The sequence below is a fragment of the Canis aureus genome, chromosome 19, assembly GCF_053574225.1.
Source record: "Canis aureus isolate CA01 chromosome 19, VMU_Caureus_v.1.0, whole genome shotgun sequence".
In the NCBI taxonomy this organism is placed as follows: domain Eukaryota; kingdom Metazoa; phylum Chordata; class Mammalia; order Carnivora; family Canidae; genus Canis; species Canis aureus.
The window spans coordinates 45,709,201-45,723,612 of NC_135629.1; the positions used below are offsets into that span (position 1 = coordinate 45,709,201).

Consider the following 14,412-nt stretch of genomic DNA (forward strand, 5'->3'; position numbering starts at 1 on the left):
TCAGGTTCTACTTCTTAAAAGTTAAAAATGCACAGATTTCATGTAGCCTGCTTTGTGTCAGACCCAGTGAGGGTGAGCCTGACTTCTGAACTCCAAGCCTGGCTTCCTGCACAGTGCTTGCTCCTCCAAGAGAAGGCATACCATGGGCTGAAGCCAGCTGGGTCAGTTTTCTGAGGCTTCATTGTCCAGTGTACCCACCTCATGTGCGTTGGTCACATCAATTCTGCTTTCCTCCTGTCTATACATTAGAGAGTAGGCCCAGCTGAACCCTGGGCCCAGTGCTCTCCCTCTGGTGTCAGCAAGAGCATGTTGCCAGTGACCCAGGGACTCAGAACTGCCATGTGGGTGGGCCTAAAGCCCCAGACAATTTTGGTACCTCTCTGAGATGTTTGGAATGTTCTGGCTCAAAATATTAGAACTTCTAGAAGTAGAGAGGGTGACCTAGCTCTCTGAGGAGATTGGCTTGTCCAGACATTCCCCTAAAACCTCAAGGATGTCTTCGGAGCCCTTAGAAGGGATTTCCCAGGTGAACCTCACCCTGTGTTTTAAGGTCAAGTCTCTGAACTGGCTTTATGGCAGAGGCAGCCTCCTTGGCTCAGAGGCAGTCCCCATTCCCAGGGCCCTGGCTGGCAAATGGCAGGATCTGCCTTTTCTGTGTTCCCGAGCAATTACGATTTATTCCAGTGCACTGATAAAGCTAACAAAGGGTGTTGAGCATGGCCTGGAGCTGATGCCCAGGCTGGTTGGAGGCTGGCATTATCTGGAGGCTTTGCTAGGGCAGGATTGGGTGGGAAGGCTGTGGATTCACAGCAGGTGCCCAGGTGACAGGGCTGGACCAACACTGAGTACTGGGACTGGGAAAGGTCCCTGACCTGGCAGCTCCCCGCTAGCAGGTCATCCTGTGTGTGTGACAAGGATGTAGAAGAGTGACCTTTCACTGGATGTAGGCACTGACCAGAGGCCATGAAGTACCACTGTGCCCTGAAGGGAAGAGAAGGCTGGGTTTGCAGCCAGGGCTTTTATATGTCTGTAATTTGATCCTGCATCTCCTGGGACACGTTTGTGGCGCTTTGGGATGGGCAATGAGACAGGAGATATACAAGTTGAGCCCACTGTGAGATGTGGATCATCAGGCAGCCCGAATCCCAAGCAGTACTCCAGAGGACCTGGGGCCCTCTGCTTTCTCCACTGTCATTCGATCTTCTCTCAGTTGTCTAGGGAGTGGGGCTGTCATGTCCCCCACCCCTGCCCACCAGCTCTGGGCCAGAGTCAAGTTTGATACTGAGTTCAGTGCCTGGTGTGATGAGTTTTAGTTGAGTTAGAAAAACAAAAGAAGCCCACCCAGCACTCAGGCTCCTCTTGAGGCTGTGGCAGAAGAGCGTACAAAGTGTTCTGTGTGATTTCTTGCTTGTTTATCGGTGTTTCCCATGCATTTTCGTTTGCCTGGTCAAGGACTCTGTGAGAGAGATGAGAGGCCAAGCACACACCTTCCTGAGGTTGTCTCCTGCCTAGACAGAGGACTCTCGGGTCCTGGGAGCAGAGCGAGGGGCTGGGGGCTAGGAGTTCTGTGCTTGGGCTTGCTCTGTCCCAGAAGGTGAGTGGTAACACAGGCAAGATGAGATTTGAGGTTTGGCCGTTTGCCACCGTAGGGCCTAGACAGAGGACTCTCGGGTCCTGGGAGCAGAGCGAGGGGCTGGGGGCTAGGAGTTCTGTGCTTGGGCTTGCTCTGTCCCAGAAGGTGAGTGGTAACACAGGCAAGATGAGATTTGAGGTTTGGCCGTTTGCCACCGTAGGGACAGGGGCTGAGTCCAGCCCCTCCTCAGGTTCTCCTCAGCACTCAGGCTATGTACACTGGGGGGGGCATGCAGCAAGTTCGAGGTAGGGCATCTTTTTAATTTTTCTATTGAGGAAAGGCAGAGGGGAAAGATGAAATAATAATGAGACCAAAGTGTTGAAAAGAGGGCCTGGCTCCAGCATAAGTTGCACGACTCAGAGAGGTGGTAAGGGCTGGTCCCTCATGATAGACACGCACCCCTAGGGGGAGGCCTGGGACTGTGGGGGCATCTTGTAGAGGGCTGTTTTCTGTTGATGGAGCAGGGCTCAGTGGTATAGAAACACTTCAGTGTGAAGTTTTGTTTAGTAGATGTTTGTCTCATCCCATTATCATGGGGTTATGCACCTTTCATAGAAGTTTGGATAAATTGTGAAATTGGATTAAGATCCAGTGAGGTGGTGACTGAGCATGAGCCATGTGGGTACCCCAGGACTGGTCTCCCTGTGAGACTGAGATAAGCTCTGTGTGGAATGGAGACCCCAGCCCCTCTCTCCTCCATGACCTCCAGCATCCTTGTCTTCTCTTTGTGCATAATTTTCCTCACTTGTAACAATGGTTATCTGATCCCTGAGTGGTTGAAGATGGGGTCTTACAATGGAGGTTGGCCGTCCAAGATAACACAAGTTGTTGTGTTCGATTTGTTTTTTTTTTTTTTTTAATTTTTATTTATTATTTATTATAGTCACAGAGAGAGAGAGAGAGAGAGAGAGGCAGAGACATAGGCAGAGGGAGAAGCAGGCTCCATGCACCAGGAGCCCGACGTGGGATTCGATCCTGGGTCTCCAGGATCGCACCCTGGGCCAAAGGCAGGCGCCAAACCACTGCGCCACCCAGGGATCCCTGTTGTGTTCGATTTGGCTGCAGATTCTGTGCCGAGCCTGTGCCTAACAAGTCCTTGCAGCACCTGCTCTGGTCAGGGCTCAGATGCTGCCCACTCTTATCTGAGTGGAACATAGGCCATACCCTGCCCTGTGGGTTCTTCACTTCCTGTGACCCACTGTACCCTATGTTCTGATTCACTTGGTGTCCCATCTGTAGGGTCACTGCTTTAGGCACCCAGGGTTAGTCATGTTGACTGATACAGAGAGGAACACAGGGAACCCAGTGGTGTAATGGTCTTGGCCCTGTGTGGCCCTGGCCCAATTTATTGGATGTAATAGTGTGTAAGTCTTGAAGCAGTGAAAACTATAGTCAGGGTGAGGGGCAGGTGTGGTGGGAGGACAGTATCTCGCCCACCCCACCAGGGTCATGAGGCTAAGTCCAGATAGTGTCCAAGTGGTCAGCATCCAGGAAGCATACATGGCCATGATTCAGAGAGTGTACAGACATGGGAATCTGAGAGAGACACTTAACTGGGAACTAGTGGGGTGGAGATGGGAGGGCTGGACCTGGCCATTCCCTAGAGCTGCTTTTTCGGGAATGAGAGGGAGAATTGGCAAGAATGGCAATTTAGAAGATTTTCATAAAATAGAACTATTTTAAAAAAGAAAGTGGGTAGCTATAACACCATCAAGAGCAAGTTCCATAAAAGAAGAAATTGATAAGTGCTGCTTCATCGGAATTAATACCTTCTCTTTAAAGGACACTGTTATAAGAAAGAAAAAACAAGTCATGGACTGGGAGAAACTTCAAAACTCATGTGATAAAGCTCTTGTATCCAGAACATACGTAGAACTCTCAAAATGCAATACTAAGAAAATGACCCAGTTTTTAAAAATGTGTTACAGCTTTGTGTAGCTTCACCACAAAGATGCAAGAATGGCAAATTAGTCCATGAAAAATGCTCCACATCATTAGTCAATAGGGGAATGCAAATTAAAATCATCATGAGCTACCACTTCCCACCTATGAGAATGGCTAAAATAAAACAGCCGACAACCCAAATGCTGATGTGAATAGGGAGCAGCTGGATTTCCCTCGTTGCTGGTGGGAACACAAAATGGTGCAGCCCCAGGGATGCCTGGGTGGCTCAGCAGTTGAGTGTCTGCCTTCGGCTCAGGGTGTGATCCTGAGATCCAGGATCAAGTCCCACATCACGCTTCCTGTGGGGAGCCTGCTTCTCCCTCTGCCTGTGTCTCTGTCTCTCTGTGTGTCTCTCATGAATAAATAAATAAATCTTAAAAAAAAAAAACCCACAAAAACAAAACAAAAAACCCAAAATGTTACAGCCCCTTTGGGAGACACTTTGGCAGCTTCTCATAAAGTCAAACGGATACTTACCAGAGGACCTCCCAATTGTTCTCTTGGGTGAACTGAAAACTCATGTCTGTACAAAATCCTGTATGTGAATGTTTATAGCAGCTTATTCATTGGTCCCCAGAACAAGAGATGAGCCTTGTGTCCTTCAGTCAGCAAATGGATGAACAAACTGGTATAATAGAGTAGGTTAACAATAGTAAAATGGAATGGACTTTGGAGACAGCAGCATGGATGAACCTCAAAGGCATTCCGCTAAGTATGTGTGGTCAGCTGGATAAGGATCTGATAAATGTCCGGGACTGAACCCCTAGAACTTGTGAATGTGACTTTAGATGGAAAAAAAGACTTTGTAGATGGGATTAAGTTAAGAATCTTTAGATGGGGAGATCATCCTGAATTATCTGAGTGGGCCCGAAATGTAATCACAAGTGACCTTATTAAGGAAGAAGCAGAAAGAGATCTGACAGAAGAGGAGAAGGTGATGTGACCATAGAGGCAGAGATTGGAGTGGTGTGGCCATATGCTGAGGGATGCCTGAGGATTCAAAAGGCTGGAGGAAGTAAGGAAGGCTCACACCCTAGAGCCTCTTGACGGAGTACAGCCATGCTGTACTCCGTGCTCATACCTGGATTTCAGCCGGGGAATACTGATTTTGGGCTTCTGGCCTCCAGGACTGTGAGAGAATACATTTCTCTTGTTTTCAGCCACCAAGTTTGTAGTGATTTGTTACAACAACCACAGGGAACTCTGTATGATTCCAGTTACGTGACCTGGAGGAAGCTCCCTGGTAGGGACAGAAAACAGATCGCTGATTGCCAGGGACTGGGAGTGGTGGAGGGTTGGAGGACAGGTGGGTACCGGGAAAATCAGTGGAAAGAAGGTGGCCCTTCTAGTCTGCCTTTATTTGCTGACCCAGGAAGAGCAGACAAGACACTGAGGGGTAGAGGTTGTCAGGGCCACAGTTAGGTGATTTGTCTTTTTTTTTTTTTTTTTTAATCCTCAAACTTCCTGTGTACCTCCATGAATTTAGATGGAATATGTTCTGTGCTGGCCATCGTGTGGGTCCTGATTTCCACCTAGCCCTTGGCCACTTGGAATCTCTCTCTTTGCTTTTCTGTGTCCCTCCACGTAGTGATGAAAGTGTTGCTATTCTCCCTGGCTGTACTTGACGGAAATGGCCCCTCATGGTCATAGACGCTGTCTAAACTCTCCACAGCCTCGGCATCCTGCTCAGAATTTGCCAGGAAGTTGCAGGGAGGATTCCTTGAAAGGAGTTTCCCAATTGTTTGTGCTTTACTGGAAAGGAGGGGAACAGTTGCCAGGTCAGCAGCCAGGCCTTTTCTCAGGACTTAGCTTCCCCCTTTCCTAGCCACATTCTGCTCAGGAGAGGATTGATGGATTGATCATAGCCCCTAAGAAGTGCTGGTGCTCTTCACTTGTGCTTTGTCAAGACTTTTTTTTTTTTTTTTTTTTAAGATTTATTTATTTAATTCATGGAGACACAGAGAGAGAGGCAGAGATATAGGCAGAGGGAGAAGCAGGCTCCCCATAGGAGCCCAATGCAGGACTCAATCCTAGATCCAGGGATCACAACCTGAGCCGAAAGCAGCCACCCAACTGCTTAGCCACCGAGGTGTCTGGAGAGACTCTCTTTAAGGAGGAACAGACCCCCCCCCCCCCAAAAAAAAAGGAGGAACAGACCCCTCCTTTTCGGTCCATTTTCCACAGGCAGTCTGTGGAAAGGAGAGCAGGCCGTGTAGGTTGCAGGGAGCATGTTTACCCACGCAGAATTGACACTGAGCCCCACGGGCTGGGAGGGATGGTGTCCAGTGCTGCTTTTTCCACACAGGCCCAGTGGCAGACATTCTGTGGCTCTCTCCAGGTCAGGACAGTCCTCACTTGTCCTACCTCTTGCTGGCTCTGTCCCTTTTCCCCAGATGATGTGCAGACACTGTGCTTGTCCCTCTCACTGGCCTTGCCCTGTGTCCATTCTGTGTGGTACATGTGTACTTTTATTTTAAACCTTTTATTTTTTAAAAAGATTTTATTTATTTATTCATCACACACACACACACACACACACACACACACACACACACAGGCAGAGACACAGGCAGAAGGAGCAGCAGGCCCCATGCAGGGAGCCCGATGTGGGACTCGATCCAGGGTCCCCAGGATCATGCCCTGGGCTGAAGGTGGCCCTAAACCGCTGAGCCACCCAGGCTGCCCTATTTTAAACCTTTCACATGGAAATGTTAACATGTGGAGATGACAGAGATGAGAACCATGGGCCCTGTGCCATCACCCAGCCTTGCCCTTTGTGAGTGCCTGACCCTTCACATCTCAGCTCTTCCCAGTGCCGTCCCCCCCCTTTTCTTTGTTTAGTCTTGCTGGAGCATTTTTTAAAAATATTTTATTTATTTACGAGACACACACAGAGAGAGAGAGGCAGAGACATAGGCAGAGGGAAAAGCAGGCTCCATGCAGGGAGCCTGATGCGGGACTCGATCCCGGGACCCCAGGATCACGCCTTGGGCCAAAGGCAGATGCTCAACCGCTAAGCCACCCAGGTGTCCCTTGCTGGAGCATTTGTAAAACAATTCTAAGTATCTTCATTTCACTCTTGGCTTTTTCAGTGACCAAGTTGAATGGTAACAGGTATGGACTGTTTTTTTTTCAGATGATCTTTACACAGCTCTGTGAGAGCACCTGAGGCATAGCCCCTGGCACCCTTGTAAGGCTGTCTCCGCTTGGGTCTCCACGTGGCTGGGTCCACATAGAGCCACACGTGATGTCCATGTCAAGTCTGGTAATTTATAGCACTCCATCCTTCTTCCTTTTGTGCCATCCATCTGTTGGAGAAATCAGGTCATTTGTCCCGTGGAATGTCCCACATTATGGCCCAGGTTCTGCTCTGTTAATTGCTTTACCCTTTGTTTTCCTCAGGGCAACAATTAGCTCAGGGCTTCTCTGCCTCGACACTGCTGGTATTGGGGGCTCGATCACTCTGGAGTGAGGCTCTTGTGGGCACAGCATCCCAGGTCTCCATGTACCTGAGGCCAGCAGTGCCCTCTTCTCTAATGAAGTATATCTCTGTCCCATGGGGCTAGGATCACCCAGGTGACCCTGAGTGGAACTCAGTGCCTTACCCAGTGTGCTTCCTGAACCTGGAGGTGGATTTTGTAAGCTACATCCTATTGCTTTGCCTGGGAAATGCTCTGCTCCATGGGGCTACACAGGGATTCTGGCCATGGTGAAGTTCTAACTTGTCCTCTCCGGGACCTAGCATAAAGGGGTCTTGGGCAGCATTTGATGCCTCCTCCCACAGGGCTGCCTGTTCCCCAGCTCTACTTGCTCCCTGTGTCTTCCATCTTTATGGTACCTGCAGGGTGCTCTGTGGTGATACCTTCTCACTGCCCATCTCCACCAGTCCTCCTGACTCATTTGGGCTCTTGGCTAAAACACAGCACCAACAGTGACACTTGTCCCAATGAACTCCTGCCTTTTTTTTAAAGATTTTATTTATTCATGAGAGAGACAGAAAGAGAGGCAGAGACATAGGCAGAGGGAGAAGCAGGCTCCCTATGGGGAGCCTGATGTGGCACTTGATACCAGGACCCCGGGATCACACCCTGAGCCGAAGACAGACACTCAACCACTGAGCCACCCAGGTGTCCCTGAACTACTGGTTTCAAACCCCGCACATGCCCAGTAGGAGATGGTGTTCTGCTACACAGAGTCCTGATAAGGCCAGTGGGAGGGGTGGCTCTTGAGGACCCCATACCACTGTCCATGCCTGTTATAGTCATTGCTGTCACTGGGCTGCTCAGCCCCTGGGTAGGATGTGACTTGTGAGCCTGTGGTGGGAGTAAGGGGGTCTGCAGAGACTAGAGGCATTATGTGTAAGCCAGCCTGAAGCATAAGTACTGAGCATGATGACGCATGCAGACAGGTGGTACCTTGTTCCAGAGACTGTTATAGGAAGTTACATTACCTGGTGACTCACTAATCACAGTCTGGGGGAATAACCCAAAAGCTGCCAAGGCAACAGGGAAATGGACAGCACTCCGGCTAGTCTGATGGACCCTCCTGGCCTGGGCATGTTTGCCACCTTTTGCTTTCTGTCCTGCTGAGAAAGCGAGGTAACAGGGTGACAAGGCTCCCCTAACAAATGGTATGTCCCTGGTCCCATAAGCTGTTGCCCCTGCAGGGAACAGCCAGCCAGAAGGCAGTGATTGGATTGCCAGAGTGTTGCAGCTGCTGGGAGCCAGGCTAGGTGAGTCCAGAGGGTAACCACTGGTCCTGCTGTGAAGGCATCTCTGGCAAGGGCTCTGGCTGCTTGCTCCACAGACACTGTTGGTGCCACACTGTGGGGGGTGGGGGTAGTCCGCAAGCCCAGGGGAAGCCTTGCCCCCACTACACTGCCGCTGACTTCCATTTGCACCATGCCTTCTCACCTACTGCCACTGTCTCACTGCTCTTCTGCTCAGCATCTCTGCACTGGCCTCCTCCTGCCTTGGTTCACATCTGTTCTCTTGCCGTGTGCAATAAACCCCTCACTTGATCCTTCTATGTGCAGTCATGGGCACGTGGTGGGGTAGCCAGTTGTCCTGCCCTGCGTGCCATGCTCTGTGAGGCATGGCTTGGGAGCCGAGGGACTCAGGAAGTGCCCCTTGAATACATAAAGGGGAAAGTTGGTCGAACCACGCTAGAGGTGCATGCCTAGCCTGTTCAGGAGGCAAATGTGTAGAGTCTGGCTACTGCACTCTCCCAGGGCCATGGCTCAGGGAGGTCAGGGTTAGCTTGGTACTGGGAGAGCACAGCTCTCACATTAACCTTGTGCCTCGGGTCATAATGGTGTCAGGGCCCTGGGATAATTTGCTTCTATCTCCCCAATCCCGCTCCACCCAGTCCTTGTGCCTCATTGCTACCCTTAGAAAGGCTGCACTTCCAATCCTGTGCTTCGTCACTGTTATTTATGCCTTGAATAGTCAGTGATCTATAGAAATGTAACAATGAGAAAAAGTCTCTTGTGTTCATATACATATTCCCCGTGACCCAGTGTTCTTGACCCTGTGTGCAGATCCACATGTCCATCTGGTATCACTCTCCCTCCTCTTGAAGGACTTCCAGAACCTTCCCTACAGTGCAGATCTACTGCAAAGATTATCTCCGCCTTTGTCTGCCCAAACAAGCTTTTGTTTCACCTTCTCTTTTCACTGGATAAGTTTGGCATTCATTGTTCTTCTCTCAGTATTTTACAGACCTTCCATGGTCTCCAGGCTTTTTTCTGATACTTAGCTTTGGGAGTCTCCTCTTTGCTCCTTGGTTCATAGCATGTCAGTCTGTGGTCATACTGATTTGCCTGTGGTGTGCTGTGACATGGTTCTTTGTTTTCCTGCTGGCATTTCTTAGATCTGTGGAATTACTGTGTTCCTCACATTTGGGCCATTATTTCCTCAGATACCATGCTCTTGGGATTCCAGTTATGCATATGTTGGAACTCTTGGTACCATCGTCCCACAGTTCACCAAGGCTGTATTCATTTTCCTGTAGACGTCTTTTCTTTTCTTGTCTTTTCTTTCTTTTTTTTTTTTTTTTCTTTTTTTGTAGACTCTTTTCTGTGTGTGATTCATTTTGGATAGTTTCTGGTAGTTTGTCATCAGGTTCATCACCTTTTCTTCCACATTGTCCCATATTTATCCCACCTCGAGAGTTTTCCTTTCCAGATATTGCATTTCTCAGCTCCAGAAATTCCATGTGGCTCTTTCCTCCTACCTCATATTTCTCTTCTCACCAGTTCAAGTTTCTTTTAAGCCCTTGAACATTTTTCATATGTAATAGTTGCTCTAATGTGAGGCCCTTGTCTGTCAGTTACGTTGTCTCTGTCCTTCGTGAGTCTGTTTTCGTTGGCTGAATTTTCTTCTGGGTTGGGGGGGTCACACTGTCCTATAGCTTCACATTGTCTGGGGGTTTCTGGTTTTGGATACCAAGTGTTGTGAATTCCATGCGGTTGTGTGGTGGATTTTGTTATCTTTCTTGAAGTGTGTCAGTTCTCTGCTGGCTGCTGGCAGGCAGTTTGGTGAGTGGTGGATCACCTGATCCTGCGGAAGCTTGTTTCTGAGATTTTTTTTTTAGTAAAGGGAACTGAGAGAAGCCTTTACTTGAGGGCTAGTTTAGCTCCACTGCTGAGTGGGGTACAGTGAGGACTCCCTTGGACTGGCCATATATGGCATCTCTCAGGCCACATCCTCTGTCTTGGGGCCCTGGGTCAAGGAGTGCCCCCGAGCCTTCAAGGGGAGCAGTTTAGTCCGCTTTGAGGACTCCAGGAGAGTCTTCTGCACTGCCCCCTACTCCAGGGGCCTCTACCCACACATCCAGCCCCTTCTGCCTCCCCAGCCCGTGATCTGGAAAGTTTCTTGAGGCAGTAAGCTGAGTGGTCAGAGGCTGCCACAGGGGCCCATGGCATTTGGGATTCCCCTTAGCCTGCCTGCCCCACCCTGAACCTAACCTCCTGGACTCGGGAAAGGTAAGAATTGGTGAATTATTCAGCTAGCTTTATTCCAGTTGGTTCCTGGAGGTGACAACCTTGATGCATTTTGAGTCATTCAAATTTACTTTACAGTAAATAGCTGAGAACTTATGTTTAGAAAAATAAAAACCTCACTTTGGTCTAAAAACAGATTTCCATTGCAAGTAGCACCCCCGCCCCCAACAAAACAGTGTGTGCCAAAGACCACTCTAGTGGATACTGGAGATACACAAGTGGTTTCAGTACATTTTAGAACCCTTCAGAAATTTCTCTTAAACCTTCTTATAATGATTTTAATTCTGTATTCTTCATTAAAATGTTGCTGGGTCTCTGACCTGGGAATTTGTGGCAGGTGGGATGGTCACATGCCATTGTGCAGGACACTCTACATCAGATTCCTGTAGCCCTTGGAGAGGTGACCCAGCTGGCACCCATGGTCCCTCCTAGAAATCTTAAGGGGGTGTAGGGGCACAGTGGTGAGCAGGTGCCCAGTGTCGAAAAGTCTGCACAAAAGGTCAAGGAAGCCTGCCCTGGGGTGGAGGAGCTGATGGGCAAGAGCCACAGTTGACTTATGCAGCCTCAGTAACACAGATTACCAGGGTTAGGTTCTGCTGGGCCTGTGAATGTGGCAATGACCATGACTGGCTGTCCACTGTTGGGTGGCGTGGCCTGAATGTCATTAGAACACACCTTGTTGTCCAGTGAGTCTGAGGGCGCTGAGGGCTGCTATTCTCTTTGTTCTGATGTCTTACCAAGTGGGGCCCCTTGCCCTCTGCTGCCTGCACAGAGCTGGCAGTACTTAGATGGGTCTGGTCCTGGTGTCTGTTTTTGTTAGTGGCTATAGACAGGGGTCTTGTGGGGAATCACCCAAGTATGTATGTGATAGAAGTGAATTGCTCTGCTGAGGGCAGAGGTTCTCCTGCTGGAGGGAGGACACACCAGGAAAACTTGTATAGCCAGGAGCCTGGTTTTGTGATTATAGCCAGGCCATATGGGAACATGCATTTGTCATTGTTGAGAAAGCCTGGGTTTTTAGGCTTCTCTGCCAAATGCTCTAATGGGTAAAGTCCACTGCCCTTGGAAAGTGGGTGACCACAGGAAAGGAATCTTCTAGGTAACTTGCTTGACAGCTACCAAGCTAGTTAAATGCTTCACAAAATGGCCTACGGGGAGCATGTGGTCCAGGGGAGGTTGGCCCACTACGCCAGCTGGTGTGGGCGCTGGTGGTTGTCATCCAGGCACTATTGTGGCTGCCCTGGTGGTGTTCCTTCTGGGGAAATGCACCCTTTCTGGTTCCTCCCCATTATTACTCTAAATCCAGACTTGCATTGTCACCATTGTCATCACCCCTGCCCCCAGCCTTGGAACACACAGGCCTTGCACTGTTGATAGTAGAAGCACATAGTGCTAGAGTTAGCCCCAGGCTGGCTCCTAGGTGGGGGTCTGAGCTAACAGACCTGGAGGTGCAAGAAGCAAGCCCAGGTGCCCTCTGCCACTGTGGCATCCCATGTCTCTACTCTGGGCTTTGTACCTGCTGTTCCCTCTGCCAGGAGCAGCCTGCCTGCCTGCCTTTAATGATCAGGTGAGGTCAGTAGAGAGTTCATAGGACTGCATTGCCTTTGCCGTGGTGTTCCTGTGTCTTTTGCTGTTTCGTTCCATCTACTCTATATCCTGTGCTGAAAATGTTTAACAGACTGGAATATCTCCCCTGGGTGTTCAGGAATCTTCTGTGTTCAGATGATATTGGTAAAAGCCAGGAGTCTTCAGAGAAAGGCCCTCTGTGAACTTGAGAGTATGTCACAGCTGTCATGGAGGTGTGTTGATGGCCCATAGAACTTACTGTTTTAGGTGTAGAGTCTGTGAATGTTAATACAGTGCCCTAGAAGCTACCTGCAGCCACTGCCCACTCCCATCCACAGCCTAAGCACTCACTGATCTGCTTTCTGTCTCTTTACTTTTGCATTTTCTGAAAATTTATATGAACAGAATCATACAATGCAGGATGTCCTATGTTGAGGTGCTTTTAGCCAGTGGCTTTGAGATTTGTCCCATGTTGTGTCCATCAGGAATTTGTTCCTTTTTATTTCTGAGTAATATTCTGTTGTTACTTTGTCCACCAATTAATGGACGTTTGAGTTGTTGCAGCCTTTTGGATACTAAGAGTAATTCTGCTGTGCACGTTTTACGTAAGTTTTTGTGTAGACCCATATTTTCAATTCTCTTGGGTCTGTCCCTTGGAGTGGAAATGCTGGGTCATGTGGTAAATTGTGTTTAACCTTTTTAGAAACTACCAGATTGTTTTCCACAGTGGCTCTGCCGTGTGCGCTCCCACCAATGTGTTGGGTGTTGTCCTTTTTGTTTTAGCCGTCCTGATAGATGCATATTATCACCCCGGGAAATCTGCCCTTCGCTGATGATGAATAGTGGCTTTTCACACACTCATTTGCCACCTTGCAGGTTTTCTTTTTAGTCTCTGTCTTTAACCCAATCCCAAGCAAAAAATGCTTAAATGTTGTGTCTCCAAGGACCCAGCCAGGCCAAGGACCCCATAGGTGCCACGTTTATCATTCTGTGAATGTCAGTGAAGCCTGGGGGGTGGCGGTGGATGCTGTCTGGTTGTGGCTTATAGGATGGGTCAGCTGGTCCTGAGTCTGCTTTGGGGAAAGTCTGGCCCCTGTCTCTGAAGCACAGCAACCCTTGTGCCGGCAGAGGCTGGTTTCTAGTCCTGGAGGAGGACAGGGGGCTGGAGGATGCCCCATGTCCAATGGCCTGGCAGTGAGAGGTGATGTGCTTTGGAAGTGTAGGGTGGTTTCTAGGGCATCAGATCTTATGGGGTAAGTGCTAGTGCTAGGTGTAATCTCTCAGGATGTTTGGAAATTCTGTTGCCCCAAGTTCACTGACAAACTGCTCCAGATGACAGAGTCCTTGAGATTTTTGGCAAAAGAGAGGGCTCCTGGTAAACAAAGTGTATGTGTAGTGGGGGGAGAATTCATGCGTGGCTTGTGTGGTCCCAGCTGGCTGAGCCATGTCTGCCTCATACAGCCACAGCCCTCATCTGAGCGACTAATGGACTCATGCACACCATGAGGCCAACCTGCCGGTTGGCTGATTCTTCTCATGAGTCTAGAGAGCTGCTTCACCCATGCAGGGCCTATGGTGGACCTGACGGTCTGGGTGGAGAGCAGACAGGTAGTCACTCCAGATACCTGGTGTCTGGGATGTGGGGAGCCAGCGAGAGGGCCTCTTCTCACTGCAGATGGGTCTGAAGTACAGGCCTGAGAACAGGCTCTGAGGGAGGTAGGAGAGCCAGACCCTGGCTGCCATCTGGAGGAGGCTGGGGAGGACAGTGGGCACAGAAGCGAGGCAGGTTTGGGGGCTGAGGGAGGAGGTTGTGGTGACAAACTAGGACCATGCTGGGGGGTGATATGTGCTGTACAGAAGATGGGTGCTCAGGGCCCAAGATGGGTGAGAAGAAGAGGTGCGACCCTCCATCTGGATTCATGTTCTTTCTAAAATTCTGGCAGAAGGCTGATCTCTGAATAGCTGAAGCTTAAAGTATTTTGAGTTTTTAAGTATATTTTTTCTTGTGACATTTGGAAATTGCGCCACCCCAAGCTCAGTGACAAACTGCTCTGAAACTGTGACGAGGGAGCTGAGCAGGCCTTGGGCCCTGTCCTGGCAGGGTGTTTGGTGGGGGCTGGGGGGTGGGGATCACCTCATCACCCTGCCTTCTGGCCAACAGCACTCATTCATTGCAATTCCCTTCTGAGGGGGTGTCTCCGAAGCAGGGTGGTCTGGGCTGATACTGGTTTGGGGAGAACAGTGAGGGGCTGTCATCTCCTGTGTC

General features: G+C 49.6%; 1 protein-coding gene across 2 annotated transcripts in view; it reads left to right on the plus strand.

Moving 5' to 3' along the window:
- The window catches only part of ELL (elongation factor for RNA polymerase II), a 79,441-nt gene that overhangs the window by 34,853 nt on the left and 30,176 nt on the right, over positions 1-14,412 (plus strand). The window lies entirely within an intron of this gene.